This window comes from Toxotes jaculatrix, chromosome 16 (genome assembly GCF_017976425.1).
Source record: "Toxotes jaculatrix isolate fToxJac2 chromosome 16, fToxJac2.pri, whole genome shotgun sequence".
Lineage (NCBI taxonomy): Eukaryota > Metazoa > Chordata > Actinopteri > Toxotidae > Toxotes > Toxotes jaculatrix.
In genome coordinates, this window is record NC_054409.1 from 9,380,137 (window position 1) to 9,407,579 (window position 27,443).

A 27,443-nucleotide genomic window follows, 5' to 3' on the forward strand; every position below is an offset into this window, starting at 1 on the left:
ACAAGATGATCAAGTCCATTTTGTCAATGTTTTCTTAATGAAAAAAATTTATTGTTTGTCTTTTTTCTTTGGCAAAATAAATTATAAATAAATTATTTCTAGTTTTCTGCTATCTTTTATGGTTGCAGACTAAATACTTTGGCGAAGTGAATGGAGATCAGACAGAACAAACAAAAGAAAGTTGCAGTTCTCAGCCGCCCCACAGGACTGTGTGTGAACATAATGCAGGCCAGCATGTTAATGATGACATCCAAACACATGTGGTGCACAGTCACGAAGGATGGCAGCCACCGTGGTTTGATCACACACCAGCTCACACACATGTATCGACATACTTGACCATCCCCACATTTTCCTTTTTTTTTAATCCACTATTTTGTTTTCAATGTTAATTCCTATGATAATCTCCAAACTTTCCCTTTCTCCTTTTTTTGTGTTTTAGTACAAAAGAGTTAAATCTGTTCCTGTTTTTTAAGCTGACTTAATGCTGGTTATGAGTTACACGCAAATGGGCATATAGCGGAGGACTACAGATGGCGTGCTTGCTGGGTCTGCAGAGGCTAGTTCAGGAAGATGAGGAAACCACCACCCCAAAACACACACACACACACACACACGCACACACACAACAAAACACAAACCCTGTCTCTTACGCCTCATTACCCACTCCTGGGTGTATTTCCGTTTGCAACGCCGTGACAATGCCAGATGCCTCCTCGACAGGGAGGAGAAAATTGTTATCTCAACCCCTGTTCCTCGGCAGGTGTGTCATCTACAGCCTCTCATCAAACTCCCTCTTCTCTAAACACACAATGCAGCATGTCAGCGCTTGTGGTATTTAAATTTCCAGATGAGCCGACGCTAATGGCTGTTGTGAAGTGAAGACCACCACTTTTGGGGACTCTGGAGTAATGCTGAAGTGGTGTTGACCAAAACCTTTCATTCTCTCTATTCAAGTTGTTCTCATGTTTAACATAATCAGTTGTGGAGAGTGGAGGGATTACATGGAGAGCGAATGCATCACATTCATTTAGATCTAACCACTCTATGGACATGGGGGGGGGCCTTGAAGGGGCTATCGCTCGGCAGGATGATAAGGGGTTACTTCTCTGTGTTGCTAAAGACCCGTGTAATAGGCAGTCATGTTCATGGTTAATGGCTCCAATATGTGCCTCGTCTACCATTACACACCTCCCTAACATATATTCTCACTGCACTCTGCGGACAGAGACCAAAAAAGGAAAGAGAGAGGCAGACAAAGAAGGAGAAAAAGGAGAAGAGAGAGGGGAGAAGAATGGATTGCTAATTTATCTCAGAGCCTCTGTTTAGTCAGTGGTTAGGGTGTTTAATAAATCACTGTGGATAAACCCTTTGTGCTGCTGGGTGGCATGCTGCCCACCTGGCCATGCTTCAGGGAGGGACCACATATGGCATACTGCCCCCGCATCATTATTAGCTCCATTTTTTTTTCTCTTATTAGCCTGCATTGTCTTTGTGGAGGGGCAACAGCCAATAAAATTTAAACACAGGACATCAGGAAAGCCGACATAAAAAAAAGGAAATGTTTGTGAAAAAGTATCCGTTGGATGGATGGATAGACAGATAGGTGGGTAAATTCAGTATTTAGTAGCAATCCGTATTTGATGCCCGGCAGTGTGATCAGCTGTGATCAGCTGCAGATCCGGCTAAACACCGGCAGGTTCGTCCAGGTTCAAAGGATAGTGGAGCTGCTGGCTTCGAGCCAGAGAGGTCACAGCAGGGCTAAGGCCTGATTGGCCTGGGGAGACAAGGCGCGAGTGTGCCAGCACTGAGCGAGCTAGCGTGACTTCCACACATCACAGTGTAAAAGTCTATTAATATTAAATCTCAACTTTCCTTAACATTAAGCAGTTTGTTCTCGTCTTTTTAGTTCATGTTAGCCTCACACGCCATAATGTGAAAAATATGTCTCTAATACCACGAGCACTGGCAGTCCGTGACTCCCTCTGGCTTTGGTAAGAAATGCTAATTTGCAATCTGTTTTCAGTGCAGCTGAAGAAGTTAAAAAAAAAAAAGAAAAGTCTTCTCACATTGTAACGAATGAATAAAATGACAGTTCCATTTTTTATTTATCTCTGTAATGTGAACACAGGGTAGTGCTTGATTTTATTTAAGCACTCCACCAATAATCTATGTAGAAGTAGCCTTTGAAGCCTAGAGGCTGTAGGTGATCTGAAGACAGATTTTCAGTGGCGTGTCCCTGTAATGCACATTTTTGGAGCTGACTTCTCTCATCTGTCTCATAATGTCACTCTCCTTATTTTCCCGCCTCTGTTCAAAGGTGGCCCATCTGTCTGATTGTGCTTTCCTCCCTCTCTCTCTCACCCGTGTTTCTATTTCCCTGTCTGTGTCTAATATACTCTGTTCGCCCTCTTCTGATCCTTGTGGTTGAGTCAAAGCCTTTGAGTCTCTACACATTATTAATTTCCCTCTCATCTCGTACTCCCCGGGGGGTCTTAACGCTGGGGCTAGCCAGAGAATAAAGCCTCTTTCACCCCTCTAGGAATATGCAAAAGACAAGTCACACGATGGAGTGACAGCTTTGGTTTCTTAAGCCCCAAACCAATATCTTACCTTAATTACCACCCCACAGCCCCCTGGCATCTCCTTGCCCACATCTGACCCTTTCTGTCAGTCAGGACATTGCAACTGAAGACACATGTTAAATCAGACAGCCTCACTGATGCATGCAGTTCCTACATGAGTCTGACATGCAACATTTAGAATCCATTTGCTGCATTATAAGTTTGTTTGCACGTCTGTGTGTGTGTGTGTGTGTGCGTGTGTGTGTGTGTGGAGCACGTGGCAGAGCAGGGGGAGCTGGGATAAGGATTGCATCTATGGCTTAGCCGCGAGGCGAAGCCAAGTGTTTGCAAACACACGTTTCCCCTGACAACCAGGGCTTGATTGAATATGCATGGTCATCAATTACAAATCAAATCAAACCTGCAGCCATATGCCATGAACCGTAGGAGGGCGGGGCTGTGATCGGATTAGGATCTGAAAACGTGCACAAGAGGACTATTGACAGTCCATCATAAAACACACCCAACCGCCAGTTCTGTTTATATGTGATACGGCCGTGATGTGATCATATCTCACACCGCAAATCAATGCATGTGTTGGAAGTCATGTAACAAAGAGGCAGAATTAATGAAAAATTCATCACATTACTATTGTGCTTTTTTTTCCTCATCTCTCTCTCTGGGCTCCTCCTCCAACAGCCAACTCCCTGATAGTGTGATATATTTATGAAGTATTCACACTTTGATAGGATAGCATTCCTCTGCTTATGCCAGCCTGCCAAAGTGGTAGGCATGAAGCAAAAGGGGCACGGAGTGGGAGAGCTGAGAACAGATGGCTGAGTGGGAACCCTGCGTGCCCAACATCAATAATAGACAGACAGAGGAGGGACGGCTGAGCCCATCCGTGTGCATGCATGTGTGTGTGTGTGTGTACATCCTACTGTCCCACTGCCTCCGGGAGTTCCTGCCTTTTACAAACCTTCTCTTATTCTGTCTTTTTTTTTTCCTTTGGGCTGAGTCTCCCTTTTTCTTTCTCTCTCTCTCACTCTCTTTCACAGCTTCTTTCCAGTATCATGCACGCAATTCACACACGAAAATGTCCTCCTAAAATTAATCCTCAAACGTCACAGGGCATAAAGCAAAGCTGCTCCCTTAAATATTAACCCCTAAAAAGGTTTTTCTTTTTTTTCCATTTATTCATTCAGCCTTAATTTTTCTACAGGGTCCTGCTAAAGAAAAAAGGAATCAAACCAGGAAGAAAAAATATGAATCAGGTAACAGCCAGGTTACCCAGGTTTAATGCCCTCAGCCAGGCACTCATACAGTTTAGTCAATCTGAGAAATGCCCTGATGATGACAAACAACAATCCACACTCTTAGACACAAAGAAACAGGAACTTAATAAATATATTTCTGAAATAAGAAAATAAACTAACTAAATAAAATACAATAGATGAAGCCAAATATGATGAACTTCTACCATCCTGAATAAAAGTGGAAACGAAAGACACAGCACAAAGTTTCGTGGGATGTGTTTGAGTGTCCACAGCACATCTCTAATGGGCTCTTGTGCACCTCGTCTCTGACAAACAGCGAGTGCTGTGCAAAGAAATCGCATGAATTACTGTGATTAGTCTCCGGCCATCAGCTCATGTTAAAGTTGTTGGATGCTATCGGGAGCCGGGCCTCTGCAAATCCTGATCCCACAGTCAGATTGGCACCTGCCACATTGCACTAAATCCCCTCAAAGCAGACCTTCCAGCTGCTTGATTACAGGGGATTTCACTGTGTTTGTCCAGGCAAAAAAAAAAAAAAAAAAACAAGCCTCCGGGTTGGCCCGAGGGCCAGAAAGAGTGCTGCTGATGATGACCTAAAGACCCCATTTACCACCAGTGCCAGACAAAATGGCGGTAAGCCTACGACGGGCATTCAGCCCACACACACACACACACACAAATGTACAGAGTTACTGCTTATATCACTGATTGAAAATGTGGGTCAGCTTAACATAATGCAGATGATGCTAAGGGTTTTTAAGCGTTTCGGAAAAGTTGGGCAGTTTTCCACGCATTTCCTACAACCATTGATATGAATTATTGATGTGAATATGTGCCTGCAAATCAATGCTGGAGCTTATTTAGCTTTAGGACCTTGAACATTGATTTGATCTGAACCTGTGCTGCTTGAAGCATAAAGGGCAACTGTGGATAATATGTGCAAACACCTGCCAATACGCTGCAGCCATGTCCCATTTCACGCTAAATCACCATACATGGGTCTGCTCACTTATGTGTGACTATGTCAGTGTGTCACAGGATGCTTGTACATGTGTGTATCAGCTGTGCATGCATGAGTATTTTCCTACACACAGGCGTGTACACAGAAACACACACACAGATCAATGTTACTCTACAGGCTGCAATATTGGTAAAGGGACAGGTCCTGGTAGAGATGAGGCTTAAAGGAAGTTGATCCACGAGTCTAAGGTCCAGATAAGAGGCTGAAGAGCAGAAAAAAAATGGGGAGGAGACAAAAAAAGGAATACAAAAATAAAGATATAGTCAATTAGATAGAAGATTTGCATATAAAGTTTGTTAACCTGTCCAAAACCTTCATTACTCTAAACCTCTAAAATTCATCTGACATTGATGCAAACACCCTCAAACTAAAGCTTCAAGTCTGCACTTTAACCCCAGAGTCATTAATTTGATTTCACATCAAATGTGCTAGAGTGCAGAGTCAAAACAACTAAAAATGGATCATGGTCTTAATGCAGAACAGCGGAAGATGCCATGCGTTTACTCTCTTTGCGTGCAGCATTTCTTTTCCCCATAAACCCGTAAAGCTAAATGCTTTGGTTAAAAGTTTGACAGAAATGCCGCTTGAATATCTCTGCATTACAGAATCAAAGCAGCGTTAATAACCCTTATAAATGAGCCCAGATTAAACAATAAATAGCACAAAAAGATGCTCAGTAACTGATCACTTGTGATTGTTATGCTTGCAGCATATTTTGTCGCAAAGCCAGGCCATTCATAATGAATGAGGAGGCGATGTGTTGAGAGTATCGCAGAGCAGTGTTTGGGCTCGAGGCTGAGCAGGGAGGTGGGAGGTTTTTTCGGGAGCGAGGGGGCGGTGAGAAGAACTCGCAGGCATTTGGTGACTCAGCAGCGGGAGTCGGACAACGCTCCCTCCACCGAAGAGCTCTGCTGAGCAGGCACAAAAGGAAGTTGAGATGTGGCTGATTTTAGTTGGTTTTGGCTTTGAAATGAGTGGCTTGATTTATAAGCAATTCGGGTAAGTGTTTTACATTTTAAGGTTAAATAATGTCAGATATTTGTTGATTGGTTCCAGCTTCTCCAACATGACACTAAGCTGTTTTTCCTCTGTTTTAAAACACTTAAGTGGAATATCTTTGCGTCAAGAACTGTTGGTCTCACCGTCAGTCGAGTCATTACTTAAAAGACCAGCAGCTGATGTGTGTGTGTGTGTGTGTGAACCCTCTCTCAGAGGATGTCAAAATAATTTTCTGAAGATTCTTTAGGTGAGAGTTCAATTAAAGGTTAATAAGAGGATTGGGTGTTGATGGGATGTGATAAATGTGTGGCTGAAGGAAGCCCGGATAACTCGGAGCCCAAAGGGTTCAATCAGAGAGGTGAGTAAATAAACCCCTCTTTCCCCTTTCACATTTTAGTCTGAGCAGCCTGCAGGGACGCTGCGGCGGGCACGATGGCAACAGGACAACTTTGCACTCGGCAAACAGCGGATGATGGCTGCATTTATACGTTTTCGAACCAAACAGCTCTTTAGGGGAATGGTGGCAGCTGACGAAACAGCGGACAGTGCGAAACAAGCGATGCAGAACAAGCCGTCCTCTGCAGATGAATTCTGAGTCTTTCACAAAAACACAGAGGCAGAACACGGTGCATGAAATTATCTCACAATGAGCTGCAACTATGCAACTATGTGATTGGAAGTGAGAGATGAGCCAAAACAAGAAATAGGAAAAAGAAAACAAAAACAAACAACTAACATTCATCTGTCAGGCAGCATTTCATTATAAAGCCATGACACAGGCTGGATTATCAGTTCTGAAGCGTCTTTGGTCTTTAGCTGCAGGTTTCTCTGCAGTTCGAAAGATCAGACATGCAATCTGTCCACTGCTGCTTCTGCGACACAACACCAGGTCCGTTTCTTGCACTATTACTCATGATCTCAACACATTGCTGAGAAAAATCACACCCCTCCTTCAAATGCTTAAGGGGCTCCACTAAAACAAAAATAAAGGAGGAAATGAGGAAAATGTGGATGTGTGCACAGGCGTGGGTGTATTTGTCTGGGGCCGCATGCGTGTTTCGGTTGGCCCAGTTTTTTTTTGTTTTTTTTTTGTCTCTTCCCAAACATGTGTTTGACATTTTGCATGCTAGAACGACTGAACCTCCTGCTGTGATAAAAATTTCCCAAGTGTCAATCCATTGTTTCAAAGTCTTTCATCAGCTCTTTGTAGGCCATGAACTATTCAACCTGCTGGACCATCACTGACATTTCAATCAGTGGCACGTGCAGAGGCGTGTACAGGGCGATCCATGACGAAACGTGTCACAGAAAATGATGCTCTAATGTCATTTGTGGTTAAGCTGAGCCTCCAAAAATACAAACAGCTGTAAGAAAGACGCTCAGAGGCGGTTTTGTGCAGTGAAGCAAAGTGTGTCGATTAGGTCTGAATCACAGACTAAATCTGAGCAAGTGGAATCCAAAATGTTTATTATGTGGTTTAGTGCTCTAGTGTTCTGAGACCAAACCTGGATCTGTGGATTAGAGGCCGACCGGTACATCAAACAGGCTGACATTACTGGCTGACATGAGGTCTTCGGTATGTGTTGAATGAAGGCAGATTTGCAAAAAGAACCTGCAAAGCAGTCAAATGCAGCCATAAATGCACGGAAGCAGAGGGAAAATATCCTCCAAGAACAAATCATGCATATGAAGTCAGAGCAGCTAAGACAGAGCAGCTAGTTGGAGGAGGGAAGAAAAAAAGATTCACCCTTTTATTTTCACGTGTGTGTCACATGCATTTGTTTGTAAGTGTGTGTACATGCCTTATGCCAGGTCTGTGTCTGAATTTCTTGATGTTGCAGAATTTTTGTAGGCTTGTCAGGCCCATAATCTGTTATGTCTGCTCACTGTTTGCAGGGAGCAGTTCCGGTCAGGTTGCCACACAACACTGTCTGGCTCACATCACAACAGCAAACAGCTGCTGCCTTCAGGCAATCTATTAGTTATTACACAGTCTTTCCTCCTCATTTCTCAGCGATGGTGGGCCAACACAGCAAGAAAAGTGCTGTTAGGACAGGAAACAAGACGTCAAAGTAAAATCCATTATGATTCAGCACAATTCCTTGTAAACAAAATCATAACAAAGTGAGTTTGTCCAATAAGCAAGTTTAATATTCAGATAAATCACTGCAATAATGATACAATTATATAACTAAAATAGTTTTTGATAGTACTGCTTATGGTAAAAGTGATAGTTGGGTGAAACAGAAGCTGAACATACCTGTATATGCATAACCTATACATGTATGTAACACACACACACTGTCGTTTTTTTCTCTCGTTCTTTTTTCTCTCATGTCTTCTTGTTTCTCTCATCTCTGACCTGTACCACATTTTTTACTGACAACAAGTTTTATGAAGGTTTTGGAAACCACAGTACACGAACATGCTCCAATTAAAAAGTTTAGCTCAGAAAAAACTACCTGAAATATCTGGCCGTCCTTGGGTCAGGGTCGTGGCTTGGAAAAAAAAAAAATACCTTGCCACAGGTCGACCCTCAGGAATAAAATGTCTGGCAATCACGAGCCACTACATGTACATGTGTAAACACATTCAGCTGTACTGTAATTATACTGAATCCTTGACACACGGGTTGCATCCCTCGTGACAAGAATTGGTTAGATTTTATCATTGTGATGGGATGTGTGATAAATCTAAAACATTTTAAATCAAGGTTCCTATTACGGTTCCGATGGGCTGTGAGTTTGGAAATGCTCGAAATGCAGGATCCAGCATGTTTGGAGTTTAGGGGGACTATGAATCGAGACATCTTACCTTTCACCTTTTCACTTTTGACCGTTCGTGTCTAAATCTGTCTCCTACAATTCAGCCAAATTTATGGAATAATACATTGCTGGAATGCCCCTTTAAATAAACTGATAAACACTGTATTTATTTTCAGTTCCTTAGGGGACTGATGTTTCTGTATCACTCAACAGAAAAATTGTAATTGTGTAATGTTAATATTCACATTCACAATTATTTCAATACAGTATCAACAGCTCACCTCACATCTTAAAACCCCTTGTGTTTCAGTATTGTATTTCTAATGTACACCAGGAGTGTCCCTCTTCTATACAGAGAAGGCAAAGCACTTTCTAACACTACACTAATGGTCTCAGGTCACTACAGATATATGACATGTTAAGTCCAATGTAGTGAACATAAAAAAAAAGTTATGGAAATCATTTCATTCCATTTATAACCTTAAACTCAGGGTGTTTTCATAAGTTCTTGTAGTTGTTTCTTTTGTTGTAGGAAGCGTATGTTGCCTTATTAATGTGATGTTTTATTCCACACACAAGCACAAGAACACAATCACAAATACTGCACATGTGCAGACCAGGTGTGGGAAATAAAATACAGTTGAAAAGCAAATTAATTCTTCACAGTATAATTTTATGACCATCTTTGATATTTCACTAACCATCAATGTAATATTGGCCAAGATGATTTTGATGGGGAAAATAACATTCCCCAGGACATTTTCCTAGGCACGTGCCTGCAGCAGGCACTCATGCACAATTACACTCCAAATTCTTACAGCTGAAGTGCCTCCAGAGTGTAGAGCTTATTGGTATCTTTTTTCAAACACAAGTGGACGACTCTGACTGCGCCTTGAGTCCCGCTCCACTGTCTTTAGAGAAGTTGTATTTCTGGAAGATGAATCCTACAGCGACCCGCTGGTGCTTTGTATTCCAACTGGCTGCAGCTGAGTACAAAGATACAGATGATCTTTTTTTTTTTTTCTTTTTTTCTCTCTTCCCTTCCCTTCAACTCTGCCAATATTCCCTTCCCTATAAAACCCTTATCACAGACCACAATGTTTACCCGGTGGGAGAGAAGCATGTAGCCGGAGCCACCTTTATATTCACCTCATAGAAAGTCAAGTGGGAGGTATTCATAACCACTTCAGGGAGAGGGATAAGCTGAGAACTCTGGCATCTGAAACATGAAGGAATTTTAAAAGAATAAAGCTTTTATTCCAAGCTTCACCAAAGCATATCTTGACACTGCAACAATACAGCTTTCAGTTTGGTGTACATAGGGTTCAGCGTTGTAAATACCACTCTTCCTTTTACGTTTTGACAATATACAAAAGCTAATTTTCCCTTGACTTATACACAGTATAAAAAGTACATAATCATAAAACATGATCACTGTTGGGTAAAGCAAGGGCTGAGTTAGAGAAAAAGAGAGCAGGAGGGAACAGAAAAAGGAAAGAAACTTCAGATAGTTCAGCGTGATAGATGTCTTTAGTGGAGCGGTGACAGAAGTGCAGCAGCCGCTACCTAGAGGGCTCGTCTGATTGGCCGGCAGGATGTTTCCATGGGAGCAGTGAAAGTGACAACTGAACAAAGGGCTTCCATTAAAGGCCCTGTCCCCTTCGCTCTGCTACTATTAAGACCCTGTCGGCGGGGCGCCTAACGCTGCTGACAGATGAAGAGGAGTACAAGGCAACAGGGACCAATCCAAGCTATCAGGGCAGATTCCATTCACTGCTGCACCTAAATGTCCAAATAATATCAAAAGCCTAAAAAAAAAAATAAAAGGTTTACAAGAAGAAATCGGTTGTTGCCGTGGGATACAAAGTGGTACAAAGTTTCCTTTTTTTTCCATAAAATTATAGATAATTAGAGTTATTTTAGCAGTGCAGCAGTTTAAAGCAGTTTTTTACTCATATAGGATTCAGATATTTGAGTTCAGACATGCAGGTCCTCTGAGTAATCCAGTCCAGAAAAGTTCAGGGTTGCAATGCATGTGTGAAAGTAGCTTATTTAACAGGTGTGTGTCCATCACAGCAGGCAGGGCTTAGTATACAAATTAGGAAATACCTCACACTCAAAGAATAAAATGAAAATGCTCAAACCGGGATTGCTGAAAAATGCAGAAGTGTGTCTTTTCAATCATTGCTGCATGTGCATATTCACAAATCCCAAATTCCCAACACTCACTAAATTGGAAGCTCTTTCATTGGAACTTAATTATCATGAATTATACCCTATTACTCAACGGAGAACATAATCATAATCCCTCAAAATTTAATGACTTTGCAGAAGAGGGAGGAGCAGGACAAACGGAAACCGATCGGGTCATGAGGACTCAAACGTCATCGACACCTGAGCGAGGCCGTTTGATTTTTAAATGTTCAATGAACAGACATCACAGACAATCTAAGAACATAATCAGGAGGGGAGGAAAGGAAGTGTAATATAAAGTCCTGTGGTGTTACTGCCATTAACTGTCACTAATTATGTAATACATAACAATGATTATTTAAATGGCAATTAGATTATGTCTAAATTAGGTTTAGACACAATAAACTGGAGATAACAAACATTCTATATGGACAGAAACATCCTTAATCCTACTACTGCTGGCATTCCTCAAATAAGGAAGAAGCAGGAGATGTGATAAAAAAAAAAAGGCAGATTGAATACGAAAGCAGCTCAAGGCTGTAGACATCATCTAATATCCACACAAATAATCTTCTTTACCTCACCTTCACATTATTCATGAGATCTGAGGATCTACAACACCAGAAAGACTCTGACAATACAGTGTTTTGCCTCATAGCTGCTTCCTGCCTCTGTATTCTGCTTATGGCTCCAAGTAATACGGGCATCCATGGACCACATGGAGTACTTGGAGACTAACCACACAGGTTGGAAGCAGCTTCGCTGTATAACTGTCTAGGTTAGCAAATACGTTTGTGGAATATAAGCCCTGTAAATGCTGACTGCAACAGGATGAACATGGACTGTCCACATGTGTGAGGAATCACAAGCCAGGGGTTCACAGTCCAGCCCTGATTGAGCCTCTGGGAACATGTCAGTAGGAGCAGAGTAACATATGCTATCTACCTGAGAGCTGATACATCCTGTTGCTATTGCAATTCTATTGCTACAAGCTATACAAAATGAGTGTTGATTTTCTACTGTTTGAATTCAGTTGGATCAAAAATTAAAAAAAAAAAAAAAGGTTATAAAATTAGAAGAGGATTACAGAAGCGCAGGTGTTCCAATAAATCAAATCACCTCTTATGAGTCATTGTAAACTCCTACAGTTTGCTGTGTGCCCATGACTTGTTAACAAGGACACAAAACTGTCAAACAAAAGCCAATTTTGGACTTTAAACCAGTAAAACTGGGGACGAACACTGTGTCATCACCGCTGCTTTATTCCTCACCTACAAAACTGTGCACAGTACAGTGAAATCATTCGTATTCTCATTGCAGTTACTGTATGTTAAGCTTAGGTTAAAGCTGGTTATGTTCTGTATCGATTACGCTTCAGTTTAACTCAAAGGAATGAATGCACGCTAAAAGCAGGCTTCTCTGGTGTGTGTGTGTGTGTGTGTGTGTGTGTGTGTAGTCCATACAGTACAAGTGAGAACAGTGACAGAGTAAGTGTGTTACCATCTGTGCCTGCAGACATGAGCATGTTCACGCTATGTTAGTGTACTTGTACATGTGTGTTACAAGCATACATACAGATAAACGGCAAGTAAAATAAAAACACTGTCTTGGTGACGTCTGTGCAGAGACATTACTGGTAATTTACCGGTTTTCTAACTGGTACCAGCACCAAAACGTGAATCCAAAATCCACAGCACAGGGAGAAGGAGGGGCGTGTTTCCTACCGGTCTAACTGGAGCCTGGCAGAGAGGTGAGGAAGTCGGAAAGTGTGAAATGAGCCGGAGGTGTGAGGGGGAGGAGGGGGCGAAACACCAAGTCCGACTTTATCTATCAAACTGATGGAGCGGTGTGACATATTATGGACACAGTATGCATGTCTTAGAGGCAGCTCTCTCACTCTACTGCTCTGATAATACACTGGTTATTGCATGTATGTGTTCCTGCTTTATTGCTAAACTTGTGGAAAGTTGCTCAATAGCAGTTTATTGCTTAAATGAATAAAATGCTATGTTTTTATTGCTAGTGTTTTGAATAGCTACAAACGCTAAAAAAAATTAATATTTATATCTCTGTTTATTTTCATAGTTGAGCGTGGAATCAACCTTTATATTACAATTAATGTTTAATGGACTGAAAAGTAACTGTACTGGGTTTTTACAGATTAGAATGAAATATTTGCCGAAAAATAGCTGGATTTTATTTGATTTGTCCTCATGCACCAAAATGTTGGCATGTTGTCATCTGCACGAGCACACTGATCACCTCAGCTTGCACTAAATGACATCCTCCTGTGACACCGGGAGAAGCGGTAATGAGCAACTCATTAGTCACCAGAGTCCCTCAAAGGTAGTAAAAAACAAACAAACCATTAAACCACAGTATTTCCACTACAAATTACATTTTTTAAATAATCAACACATTAAAATATTTTCATAACTGAATAAAAATCTAGAAATTGAAAATAATGACCCGGAGGCAAGCCGGGTGGGGGTTTTTGGGGTGAAGGAGAGGTTACAGGAATGCCTCACATTACCTGAGGTACTGAACTGACAGATCAAGCTTCACACACGATGTACATCAAGGACAGCTCTGTGTGGGGACATGTTTGCTTTCTGTCATGTTATAAAGACGGTAAAGACGAGCAGCTGAGTGGGGGGAAAGAAGATAAAAGCATTCGCTTCAGTCTTCTGTGTGTTTTGGAATTAACAGTCTGAGATATGGAGGATTTCAGACAGCTATACAACATCCAAAACTTGCTGAAAAAAGCTGGAAAACAATAAGATTAACGCAAATAATATCAAATAATTAGACTAATAAAATTGATACGGTTCATAAAAAGACACAGGCCTATACTGTTTATTTATAAATGCAAGCAAGTCATAACAATGGGGTGTTGTTTTGCTGAAATAGTGTGAAACGCAGAACTAAGTGAGGGGAGCAGTGGGTGAAGGGAATGTGAGAAAAAAAAAAAACACAAGTGTTGCTATGAAGTTGGCGGGGGTTGGGGGGGGGGGGGGGGGGGGGGTGGACTACAGATGATTACAGGAGAGTGGGGGGATGCAGTGTGTTTTGAAGAGCTGGATAAAGGCCATTTGGATTACACGTTAAGAGGACACCTTTGGGTACGGAGTCGTCTTACGGTGCTCCATATGCACCGAGGGAGGCTGAATGTGTGGGAGTGTATGTTAAAAGGTGGGAGGTGTTATTCTTGGGGATGATTATGTCAGTTCAGATCTGACAGCCCATAGCCAGACTTCAAAGGGATTCATTTCTTATTAATGTCCTCTCTGAAGGGAGACAATGCATTTCAGCCGCAGGGGGTGTGACCATTATACTGTCTTTGAGTGTGTGTGAATGAGTTTTTGCGGCTGCATGTTCACATGCTTGTGCGTTGCTTGTTCCTTCATGCATGTATGCATGCATGTATCTGTGTGCGACAGATCAAAAGGGGTCAAAAAAAATCCAGAAAACAATAAACTGGATCCTCTTTGTGCTGCCACTCTATATGATGTCCTACACAACACAAAGTGAAAGCTCCTTCCCATAGCCCCCGAGTTCATGAACCGTGAAAGACCGACCCATCAAACTGGGCAACGAGAGTGGTGAGAGTGTCATGTCACATTGGACGGAGGGGAGGTTGGTGCCTGTTAACCTTTCAGGATAGCCAGACCCGTCAGCCAACGCTGGCAGTCTGTGTGGCGTCGCGTTTCCAAAGCGCTCCCCGCCCTCCACCACCATCCTCTCCCCTTTGGTCTTACCCCCCCACCCCCTCCACCCTCCCTGCTTCTCACTGAATATTTTCACATTCCCTGACTCTGAAAACACTGTTAACAGCCCGTGCGACAGCGAGAGAGTGAGGAAAATGTGTGCGCTGTATGTGTGATGTGGTTGGAGCTCCGGGCTAAGCCAACCAAACTACGCTCGTCAGCCAATGTGAACAGACACTGAAAAAAAAAAAGAATAATGCATGCTGATGAGGGGGGTGCAGAGGGATTGGGCTGAGGCTTGAAAGTTAGGTGGCCACCGTGGTATAGCTCCAAACTGGTGAATAATTCTCTCTCATGTGGCTGGGTAATGTCTCTGTTCTGCCAGCGCAAGCATGTCACTCAGGAACACCATGGCATTTTGTTGTTGCCACAGTTGAACTTAGATCTCTGTTCTACACAAACAGATCCTTAAATAACTGTAATTTATTAGAATGAAAATTGATCCCGATGCCCAGATTTAAAGCTGATTTTTTTTTTTTAACGTGAGTGGGATCTGAGCTGGACGCTAGGATTAAATGGCTTTGATCACCTGGAGATCCTCAGAGATTTGTTCTCAGAGAAGTCTGAGGTTGAACAGCATTTAGCTGGAAACTTGTGATTACAGTAACGTCCACATAATGTCAGCACGGCAATAGCTATGGCAAGCCCTGCTAGCTTTGCTACCGTATTGCCTTAGTCAAGCCACCAGCGGTGCACCAATACCTACTGATTTATTACCCTAAATAAACCAGTTTTTATGATGCCCCTTTATATTGTAAATATTATGCTTTATTTTTGTACAAGGAAAAAGTTATTATTCCCTATAAAACAGACTTGAATTACTTAATTTCTCCAGCTCTATAAAAATACATTTTTTGCCAGTTACTTAATTAACTGTCAAAATATTTGGTAGAATGCCAGATATTGAAGATAATCTACTGTACCCACAAACCCTATATATCCATTTTGCTGCTGAAAAAGCACACAATGTCTGCCACACTGTGTCTGATCCCTGTTAGCTGCGGAGCAACGCTCAGCAGAGCCGTGATGTTGTATCAAGGGAATGTTTTTAGACGGAGACTGCCAGGTTAAGCAGAGTGTGGTTAGATAAGTGCAGGAATCTGAGGATTCATACAGCTTCTGTGGTCGCAATGCAAACATTCGCTGTGGGTAGGAGGGAGCTCACTAAACAGGATGTGGGTAGCGTTTCTTTTTTAACTTTTGTCACTTATGTGTGAGTGTTTGTGTGTGTGCATGTGTGTGTTTGTGTGTGTGCACACCCAGTGCACGTGTGACAGGCTTGCAAATTTCCATATGAGCATATTTGTGTGTGTGTGTGTCCTCTTTGAGTTTTTGAGTCAGAGAGAAGAAAACATGTCTTAAGAGATTCACCACAGTCTGACTGTCAATCTCAGATGGGTGGGGCGATCTTAAGAAAAAAAAAGGGAGGGGGGGGGGGGGGGGGATGATGCACGTTATGTTTGCTAAAGATAACATTTATGTTTTAACCAAAATTATGGAAAAATGCTTCTGGACATGTCAGAAAGATACAAATCTTCTGGAGATGATGAGCATGTGTGAAGCGCTCACAGACTCCACCCAAGATGAAAACACACTTCAGGAAGAAATAAGGAAAAAAAAAAAAAAGACCAAATGTCAGATATAAAAGGAAAATCTGATGCTCTGCTGCGCCTGTCTTTATTTTTGATCCACATGAGTCAACGTAGGCATTTTGGGTTTAGCTTAAATTTGCTCTTCCACAATGTGTCCACTGTGAGTTGAATACAATCCCCCAGTTGTTACTACATGGCCTTTACAGGCCTTGGACAGTACTGCTATGTCATGGAATACACTGGAGCAAATGTCTGAGCAGATATTAAAGGGCTGAGGCATTAAGATGTACTATTCAAACACAAAAATCCATTCTTCATACATCCTGTGCTGCTCTGGGTCCTGGGATGCTATTCATCCTGCATATGATCAATAAACACTGCATAAGACGTCATACAGCAAGTGTTGAGTGCTTCAGCGTACAATAACCACATCATTGAGCTGCTTTATACAATTCTAGTCAACTAGCAATCAAGCACTGCTTGATGGCAACTTTAACACTCGGTCCGGATGCTTGAGTCTACCCACGTTTCTTGAACGATCGGGAAGGCAGACTCATTGCTTGAAGTGTATTTCTCCGCATCAATATCCCACAAAACCATGGACTGCGAACACTGCAACATATTTTTCTCCTATAATAAATAAATAAATTTAGGTTAACCAAGGTTTTTGTGGTGGATCTCAGACCAGCTCTCTGGACCACACCCAAGTTCACATTTCACCAAATGTCTTGGAACTGTCTGGTCTTGGGCCTAGAAAAATCCTCCCCCACTGGAGTGTGTGAGAGGGATTTAAACCAACGATCTTCCAGAAACAACCTCGCCTCTTGAGCCTTTACAATATCACCCACCCTGTAACGGCTTCTCTGTATCAGTATGCTCCCTCAGATGTGGAGGCAGACGTTGCACTTCCAGGCAGAGGCTGTCAGGCTGTCGTTCCTGCTGCTGCTGCTGCCAGACACGTGTTCTCGCCAACTGCCTCACTTACCCTAATGAAAAACAAACACTGCTTTGCACCACGGGGACCATGCGTTGAAGAGTCTGAATTGGGCAATTTGCAGCAATGCATAGCAGAAAGTGACAGGGACACAGCAAACTAAGTTGTTTTGCTGTGATTGGTTTGAAGAGTGTGAAAGCTCATAATGCAATCCCTACAGTGATGTAGAGCAGAAACAGAAGTGATGTAGAACTGTTAGACAGGCATTTTTTACCATTATCTCTCTTTTCCAAACAAAACGAGCGAGGTTAGACCTTAGAGATAAAAAAAAAACAAAAAAACAAACACAGTCTTCACTGTTGTGAAGATGTGTGATGGAGTGTGTCTGGGACACAGGACAGCACCGCAAGAGGTCCGAGCCTCTTCCATCCCCTCATTGCAGTTGGAAGCATTTCTAGGGAGGGATCCCTTTATTCAGCACACAGACGTCTGGAGAGAGAGAGAGAGAGAGAGAGAGAAGCCCCTGCACGAGTGACACATCACAGCCTCAGACAGCTCACTGTGTCAGCTGGAACAGACAGGGGCTCATTATGGGTCTCCATTCAGCATGTCTCACCGGGGACAGCATGGGGAAGAATGGGGGAGGGGAGAGGATACAGAAAAGGGAATCCAAAATCAGGATTTTTTTTCTTAGTTTTGAGAAAAGAAAAAAAAAAACAAAAAAAAAACAAAAAACAAGATGCAGACAGAAAAGTCCTTGGATGATCAGACAATAATAAAAGAATGATACAAAAGTCAGAGGAGGGAAGATGCTTTATGGTCTGTGGTATTTTACTGAATCTACTGTCAATAACCGTGAAGCCGCAGCTGTATTGTTTAGAGATTCTGACTTCACACACACGTTTCACAGTCTCAGACACCTCTGACAGAGAGCAGGAGTTTTGTAGGATATGCACAGAGAAAAACCAACAACAAACTAGGTCGTCAAACGTTTTCCAGTTTGACTCAGATGTTTATTTTCTGATTTGTCACCCCTGTGGTTAAAAGGGACTTTAAAGTCTGGGGAGTTGCAGGTGCTGGGGAGTTGTTCGGCATAAAGCCGTTCGTGTCTCCACAGGGAGCCGCATGAAATCTGATAAACTGCTTCAAGTGAAGTAACATGACTCAGCATCAGACGGGTGTGTCAATCAAAAATGTACCTCACACCCTGTTCTCTTAAACCCCTGTGCAGTTTTTGACCATTAGTGGTGCTGTAGGGCAACATTTTGAAAAGCGAGTCCACATGTTGTTTTTATCTCATACACACACATGAACACACAAGCACATGCCAGGAATATAACTATAAAAGAAGATTCAGAACAGCTTTAAAGCCAGAATCACTGCTTTGCAGTTGCAGTCCTCCGCTATCCAGTCAAGTTCAGGTTTACGTCCATGTCTGTCCAGACTCATATAATACAAAGTGAAGGTATTAAGTGTATTCTTAGGCAAAACGGACGTTATTACTATACTGACATGTATGATTCCTGTTGTATGTGTTCACTCGCTTGGCAAATAAAGCTGATTCTCATACAACCACGAAAGTAAACGATACTTCAAATATGGACGTTGCTGTAAAGAAGCTGCAAATTCTAAAACGTGACTGGTTCGCAAACATCTTCAACCCGGCAGCACAGAGGATCTACACTATCATTACCGCAGTTTCAAGGTGGACACCCAGTTCAGCATCTGACCAACCGCTTCTGTTAGTTAGTTAGTTAGTTCTGTTAGGAGTTATGGTGGAATAATGGCCAGAAAAGTGTTTTTGTGGAACATTATGATTTAACAGTGAAGTTGACCTTTGACCTTCTGGATATAAAATGCCATCACTTCATCACTTTATCCTATTAGACGTTTGTATTAAAGTTAGTAGTAGTTGTCATAATTAATCTATTTTGTGGGCTAAAATGCATTCTGTGAGGTCCCAGTGACCTTTACTTTTGACCTTTGAAGTCCAAATTGTAATCATTTCATCCTCGAGTCCAAGACACTCCCTCACGGCATTGCTGAGATGCCTCGTTCCCGGTAATGGGAGGGACGTACAACCCGACAACACGACGCCTTCGGCTGTCGCCAGTGGGGAGGCATTAAAAAAAGGCTTTGCTAATTTACATGTACCCAATGTCTTCTTCTCGAGACACGCTGAATGTAAGTGTATCTTATTGGTTACAATGGAAATCCCACAGGGTGCCTTTAACTTGAAGCATGTACACCTCATTATCATAAAATAATCATGAAGCCAAAAACTAGAAAAGGCCTCCAGTGAGGCAGCGGTTGTCAACCTGGACCCCAAAGGGGCTCTCAATTATTTACATGGCACTTTTCATACAGTAGAGTGGAACAAGTAAACTTCCTTTTGCAAACTCACAGTGAAACGTCTGGCTGATAACAGAGGGACTCAGGGTTTCTCTCAGAACACTTGCTTCCTCGTGGGACCTCATGAGAGTGAACATCTCTTTACCGGACCTGCTGTCATGCTCGGTCTCATCCTCCAACTCCTCTTTCAGAGTGAAAATGCAGGGAACTATCCCTCTGTGGCACTCTGTTATCCCTTCAGCCTGATCACATCCAAAAAAAAAAAAAGAAAGAAAGAAATTCTTCCTTTCTCACGTTGAGTCTTAAAGTTTTGCGTCTTGACAGAAATGTGAGCAGAAAGGCAGGTTCACAGCCCAGTCGCCGGCTTTGCCTTTTCTCCTCCACTGACACTGGAGGGATTTTATACTGGGCTTTCAAACCAGGGAAATCCATTAAGTTGTCAGTTGTCGCAAAGTGCTGGGAAAGTGCCGTCCACATCTCACCTGTCTAATTTTATTGCTAAACCATGCTCTTTTTCGTAAAGCCAGTGCTATTAGAGAGCATGAGAAAGGCTATAGAATCACTATTTCTCTGTAAGGCTATTTTCACAACCCCCTGCCACTGCCTTGTGCCTTTTAAGAGCAACAATGAGGTGTACACATCTTAATAATGTAAGACAACCTGCAGGGGGCCATGACAACAAAAGCACCCAGCCTTTTTTTCCTCCTCCCTCACACTGGTTAGAAAGCAATCTCATAAAATAAACATTTTTTTTTTGGTTTATTGTGTTGATTTCACATGCTTAACATATAGTTTATGTATGTATGTAAGGATGTAAAAATGTATGGCACATATCACACAGGTCAGACCTGCCTGTTTCTCATGCTGTTTCCTCTTTCACATAGAATTTGGTACAAAGGAACGCACACTCAGGCCGTCCATTTGATGGCATTTTATTGAACAGACCTGCTCACCACCATCAGAGCACATCACCCCAAATGTTTCTCAAAATCACAAACCATAAATCAAATGCACACATGAGCACAGAACAACATTGAGGCAATATCCTGCACTTCGTCTTCGCCGCCTTAATGGCATTACTGGTGTCAGGAATTTCGTCGAGTGGGTCGCTCTCTCACACATCGAACAATTCCATTTGACAGCAGGTTTTATTACTGATGCAACGGCTTACCTCTCTGAGGACGGCACTGACCTGTCTGTCACTTAGACGGTAACCCAAATCACAACAACCTGGAGTGGACAGGACAGCTACGCACACATATATACAGTTCCTACACTAGCACAAAAGTTGTCAAGAAAATAACCCCACAAATGCACAGAGAAACAGGCTCTGAGAGCCGTACAAACCCATATGTGTGTGAGTGTACACACACACACACACACACACTCCTGAGCACAAACAGAAACAGACAGTGACACTCTCAATAACCCTGAATCTAGGGGACGTGGAAGAATCTGACAAGCAGGCCTGTCATCTAACAGGGGTTGGAGGCTGCTTGGATCCAAGGCTATTACCAGTCTTTTCATTCAGTCTCTGGAGAAAACCGCAGCATCACAACACGCAGGGACGTACCTTTTATCTATTCAGTCTTACATCAGAGCAGGTCCTTCTTAATGGACGTCTTTGTGTCACTCTGTACACTCACACACATATAAATATAAATGTGTGTGTTGCTGCACAAAGCGTAGGTGGTGTGTTATCTATGCCGTATGTGTTTCCCCAATCCAATATGCATATCATTGCTGCGGGACAGGGGCGCCTCTTAAAGCACTCAGGGTGATGTAATCTGGCCATGAGGCCACTGACATGACACCAGTGGACAGATATGGCAACCGCAGCCATCGTTAGCTGAGAAACAAAGCAGCTCAGACACACTATCCGAGCGCTCCAAAACCACTGCTAAAACAAGAGGGGATGAAGGAAACCACAGAAGATCATGGTGAGAGGTCAATAAGGTACTGTAATAGTTCTCAGCAGAGAGTTTGGATTGAAAATTTGAGCCTGATTTGATGTAATCCTACAAAAATCTGACTCTGTGCCTGAATCAAGATGTGCTAATAGAGATTTGTGAGCCTAAACTAAACTAAAAATACTTTCTTTTGATGATTTGGAGAAACTGGTAGAGTGTGACTTTGCTTTTCATCATCATTATAAGTCAAAACACATTTATGCAAAACCTGCCAAGGTATCTTTTGACCGAAGAACTCCAAAACAAGTTGACAGTCAGTTCTTGTCCACCCGATCAAAAGTCCAACATATAAAATTTATATCTGGCTCTTTAGCAGCTAGATGTCCCACTTTGTTCACCAGCTAATAGCAAACTGTCTGCCTGCTGTTTGGTCCTGGACGGATAGGATATAGTGGGTTTATCAGAGCTTATTTTGTTGAAGCAGCTGTTGATTGCAGTTGGAAATGGGGTTGATGAGAGAAGTGCATGTGAACCATATTGTAAATGTGCTATTAAGCCACTGCAATGAGCTAAAAGAAGCCAAAAAAGCTCAGTAGAGCTCCTGAGTTGGGTGTAATGGAGGTAATTCCCTGGGTCTATAACTGTGATCACCTCTTTACACATTTACACATAGTCGTTGGATTTGCTGGTTGGATTTGGCTATAGGTCAAGCTGCCTATCCAATGCCTTAGTCAACAGTAATATATCTCAATAACTACTGGTCAGATTGCTCTAAAATCTGATATGGGTATTCACATTATTAAAAAAGGAGACATGTTAGACCTGTACTTTAGACTAAGTCCATTTATTAAAGGCTTTTTAATTTTCTCAAAGCACTGTGCCTTGGTAAAGTACAAGTCTAAGCTCTCTCCTTTTTTAGTTTCACGATATGTCCTTCAATCCAAAAGACCACCTGCCTTTGAAAGCTGGATTTGTGAAGCAGCACTCCTCAGCCAATCAATTGGCAGTTACTCTCCCTATAGCTGGGTATTCATTTTATAGTACAATGTTCCACAGGGACAAGAACAAGGTTAGTTGAATATCCAGTGTCCATATGTCTCTTTTGTTCCCATATGCACAGCAGAGTATTTGCAGGCTAACAAGGCAGTAACTATTCTGCTCAAGTTTAGAGATCTATCATAGTGTGTGGTTGAAAAAAAAAAAGACTTTTCTCTTAACATCTCAGGTAGACAACAGTCCCATGACCCTGCACCAAACACATCTCCCGTGAGCATTAAGGCTTACAGTGAGGAGGACCAAGGTCATGGTCTGTGACAAAGCCCGTCACTGCCAAATGAATAATGCAAGAGGCATAAAGGAAGGTGCCTTACGTATCGGATGTGTCAGGAGGTTTTAGTGTACGCTGTTCCTCATTCAGCCAGACCTCATGGTGTAAATGCACTTTCAGTAATGAGCAATAGTCGTCTGGTCCCTAATGTGTGTTTGTCTAAGTGAAAAAGCGTGTTTAGCTTGACAAAAGCTACAGGGTGAACCAATCCACATCTACAAAACAAATCTACATTCATTTGTTTCACAGCCACATATCAGAGTAAAGACCTTGTTTTAGAACAAGGTGTTGAAGAAGATGAGATTTAAATAATATTAATTCACCTGGTTCTGATGGCTGATTGATTTTTGTGCAGTTTTCTATCAACTTTGTCACTGCATCACAGTCCTCCAGTGTGCCAATATCTCCAGTCCTCACTATTAGAACACATAAAGCCTCTAAGAGAACCGGGTTTGCCTTTTGAAAAGAATCTGTTACAAGCTTCACCTTTGCCAGAATAAGGTGATAGGTTTAATGTCTGAAGGAGCACAAACAAGGTTGAAAAGCAGGGACAGCTATTACGAGAATGTGTTTTCTCCTGTTGTTGTCCCAGGGGAGCACCCACAGACTCCCTCAGAAACACAGTAAGAATAGAGACATGTAATCTCTTGTAAATAAAAAAAAGGTTAAATTCAGTCACCTACATGTTATCTTGAGTCAAAGGTGAACGTTTGCACCACCATGGGATGTTTTGGTGCACTTGTTTCACCCAGGATTCCTGCTCTGACTGCTGATGAAGCAATGAAAGTGTTTGGATGGCGTACATACTGGCTACGGTCAAGGACATGATGACACTGCATGATTTAAAATTTTTTTTTTTTTAATTTCATTAAATGGTACATTAGCCTAAATGTACCTGAGAGGAAGGGGGTAGGATGAGGATGGAAGGGGTTGGGGTTGTGGTGTGCTTGAGGAAATAGAGGAAGTGCCAAAGGAGGAAAGGCAGATGGGAGGAAATGTAAAAGCAATAATATAGAGTTTCCAGATCGCTGGGCAACAAGCTGCTTCAATTACTTTTTTCTCATCCTATTTTCTCTATCCTTCTTTCTCTCCCTCTTGCCATCATATCTTCTTTCCCTCTCCACACAGGAAATATAAAAGCACTTGGTGGGTTTTGTTTTGTTTGTTTTAAACCCCCTTTTTGATAATGGAAGATGGTGCATCCTGATCAGACAGAGCCCACGCAACCCAGGAAATGGGATTTGTCAAACAGGCACAAGGCAGGATGGAAGTAACAGAGCCAGACATGTGGAAGCACACCACCCTACATGTTTAGGCTCTGGGCTGTGCATGTAATACTTGCTTCCCGTATTGTTTATGTATTGCTTCCTGGACCTCACAGAGTATTGGAAAAGCCACAGAGAAAGAGCAAGGGGGCAGATGATTGCTGTTTTTCTTGCTTGGTGACATTTGTGTTCCTTACAGACTACAGCACATAGCCAACCGCTCCAGGCCGGACCCTCACATGGTTTCGATAGGTTTAATAGGAGACAGTTGAGTGCTGGTGACGCTTTATAGTAGCGGGGGCCTTTGGAAACAACTTGTAAAGGGGAAAGATGGATGGCTTTATTCAGACTGCGATTGCAGAAACAAACAAAAAGCAGATCAGAGCAGACGCAGATTCTAATTAGATTCTACCCATAATACAGTGTGTGTGACCCTCGCGGTCACACACACTCACACACGAGGGAGTTTGGGTACTGAGTTGTGATTTAGCTCACTTTGCTCAAGACTTTGCTCACAAAGTCCTTTAGTATCTTCCACTCCTCAAGCCTGTTTTCAAAGCCCAAAATCCTGCTAATGTAACACATGCTCTTGAAACATGAATGACAACACTCAACCTCTCTCTACCTTTATGGCCCTGAACTCTCAGAAGCTTCACTCTCACAATCCTTCACTTTTTTTCATGTAGAGAATCATGAGAGATTCGGCGAGGTAATCTTTCACCTTTTGTGCAACAGATTTGTAGTACAAAAAAATGGAACTTGTCTTAACCTTGATGGCAACATAATACAACATCATCCGGTGGCTGTATGGTGTTTACCGACCAAACACGTACAAAGTGATATGCAAAGCTTTATCAAACAAAATCTGAAACAGTGGTGTGTAAATGGTTTACAGTCACTGGGTGTCACCCATTGGGTGAGGCCTCTGTAGGTCAAGTCAGTGTAAGAAAAAAAACAGATGTGCGACACTGATCGCTCCCAAGTTTGTATTATTTTCCGCAAAACACCAAAGCAAAGAATTAAATGCAACACAGCACTTTTTAATCCAGCACGGGATATGCCCGCCCTGGCTCTGAAGGTGACAACAGGGCTTTTCCAAGGATGCTAAGGTCGAAATGAGAAACATGCTATTTTATTGCAGCACTAATCTGTTGCAGACGACTAATTCATTCATGAGGCCGTTTTCCCTACTGTTCAATTTCTCCAAGCCATAAGCCATTTTACTACGAGAGAGCAAAGCACGGGGCTTCTGTTCAGATAAAACACCCAACTGCTCCTATTAAAAGCTCATCTGACTAATTTTGACAGAGTACAAAAGCACCAACAATTAAAGGCTTTAGCACTGCTGAGAAATGTGACTGCATTTTTTTTTTTTAAACTGACCAACTGTTTCTGGAGATTTCTAAATTATTCAGATGAAGTGATGCTAAAAGCTATTGATGAGTGCTTGGTGATAGCATTTAGCAAGCTTCATGACTTAGTGTGAAATCTCTATCTGCACAAAGGCAAGCACAGTATTCTGAACCAATTTGTATAGTCTCAGGCCAATTTCATCCATTGATCAATTGATTGTTTCCTTCTGTCTAAACACTACAGGCAGCTTGTGGGGGTGTTTAAAAATGACTCAAAGATCATTTACAATGGCAGCTTTTGTTGTCCAACACCAAGTCTTTCTATTTACTGTTCTATTAAAATTAAACACTGCTCTTTAAGAAGCACAGCAGAAAAAGGCCAGTGGGGCTTTACTGTGACATTCTACTATAATATTAATAAACGTGCAAATACAGTATTTATGTCCTTATAGATGGATTCTTGTAATTGCTACATGTCTTATTCATACATTTATATTCATATTATAATAACATAAGAAAGAAGCTTCTGTCTAAAGGCTGATACATACACACACACATGCATACTCCTGTTACCTGACATACAGCCCTCTCAACTGCTTCTTACCAGTTTCTAAGCCACCAGCGTGAACCCTGTTGAGCACATGCATGGGTCTATGAATGGATAGGGACTTGCTGTGAATCCTAAGGAGTGTACTAACAGTGGTGAGGCTCGGCCTAATTGGCTCACACAGCTCTTCCTCTGCTCCTCTAACTGTGAGCTTGGAAAACACACACACATATATACACACACACACATAGATATGAGTATTTAACAGCTGGGTAAGGTCCTGGATTCCCACTATGTGCATGTCAGCTAATGGGCTTAAGAGCTACTGTGCCACTATATATGCAAATGACTGGTGTATGAAACATTTGTGTGTGCGTGTGCAAGCATGTGTGAATGACATCTCTGGCCACCAAATTTCCCAGCCTCCTTCTAGGAGAAAGCAACAGACAGAGGTAGCTTTGTGTGTGTGTGTGTGTGTGTGTGTGTGTGTGTGTGTGTGTGTGTGTGTGTGTGTGTGTGTGTGTGTGTGTGGTAAGTATTGACTTTATATACAGAAAATGTACTGGAGTTAGCTGTACCAGTTGGAATTTCCACTGGGGCTCTGTACTGTATGGAAAAAGGACAGGAGACAGGAGACGTTTGGTTCGAGCGTTTCGTTCAGTGACTTGTTACTACTGTCTTCTGCATAAACCTGAGACATAATAAACATTCTCTACTAGCTCGAGTGCACTTTCTCTCTGCTGTATGTTCACAAGTTTGACAAGGTTCTCATGAAGTGTGTGTGACAAGTGTGTGGTATAAACAAGAGCAACAGTCTACAGTTCTCATCTACACCACTGGACACTGGAGACCACGGAAGTTTTACATGCATGAATTATACAGTCCATTTACTCAGAAGATAATGGTCATGGTCAAAAGAAACCAACGTTGACTCTTAATACGAGACGGGATGTGAGCCGCAGTCTCCGGTGTTTAAGTCAAACATTATGTACGCCAAACCACTCACACCAACCTCCTCCATTAAGGGATTTTCTTTGGTATAACATATCAGTATTTCAACTTTTGCTTCGGAGAGCACTTCAGCGCTATTTGTAAATACATCTTTTTCTCTTCGTTTCAGTTTTTGTTCCAGATTAAAGCATCTTTTTCTAGCCCAAAGCCTGAGACTGTCCAAAATGGACACGGAGGATATAAATCTTAAGACACTAACGTGATGTTTCAGTGTCTCTGAAAAAAAAAAAAAACTGACCTTTGTGTCACCTCGAACTCTCTGTGATCACTCATTTTAAATGTTGATATGGTTTATGATGCAGTGTTGTTATTAATTATGTTCATTTTGCCAGACAGTGTTGCAGCTGTAAAGCTGTCTGTCTCACTTCACACCAGATGTCGTCTGCGACACACAGTGTTTTCCTTTCCTAACTGAGGCTGAGGCAGTCTCCACTAAAACTACCTGAAAACAGCTGAGCAGACGCAGTAGTCGTTTTCATGAGTTTTAAAAATGACACTGTGTCGTGCAGAAGTAGTTGTAGAGAGAAGACAGTCATTATTCACTTGATAAAAAGAGGCCACTTATCT

At 42.2% G+C, this 27,443-nt stretch overlaps 1 protein-coding gene across 7 annotated transcripts in view; it reads right to left on the reverse strand.

Annotated features, from left to right (window-relative positions):
• Positions 1 to 27,443, reverse strand: part of vav2 (vav 2 guanine nucleotide exchange factor) — a 192,824-nt gene that overhangs the window by 64,174 nt on the left and 101,207 nt on the right. The gene's annotated exons all lie outside the window — the stretch shown is intronic.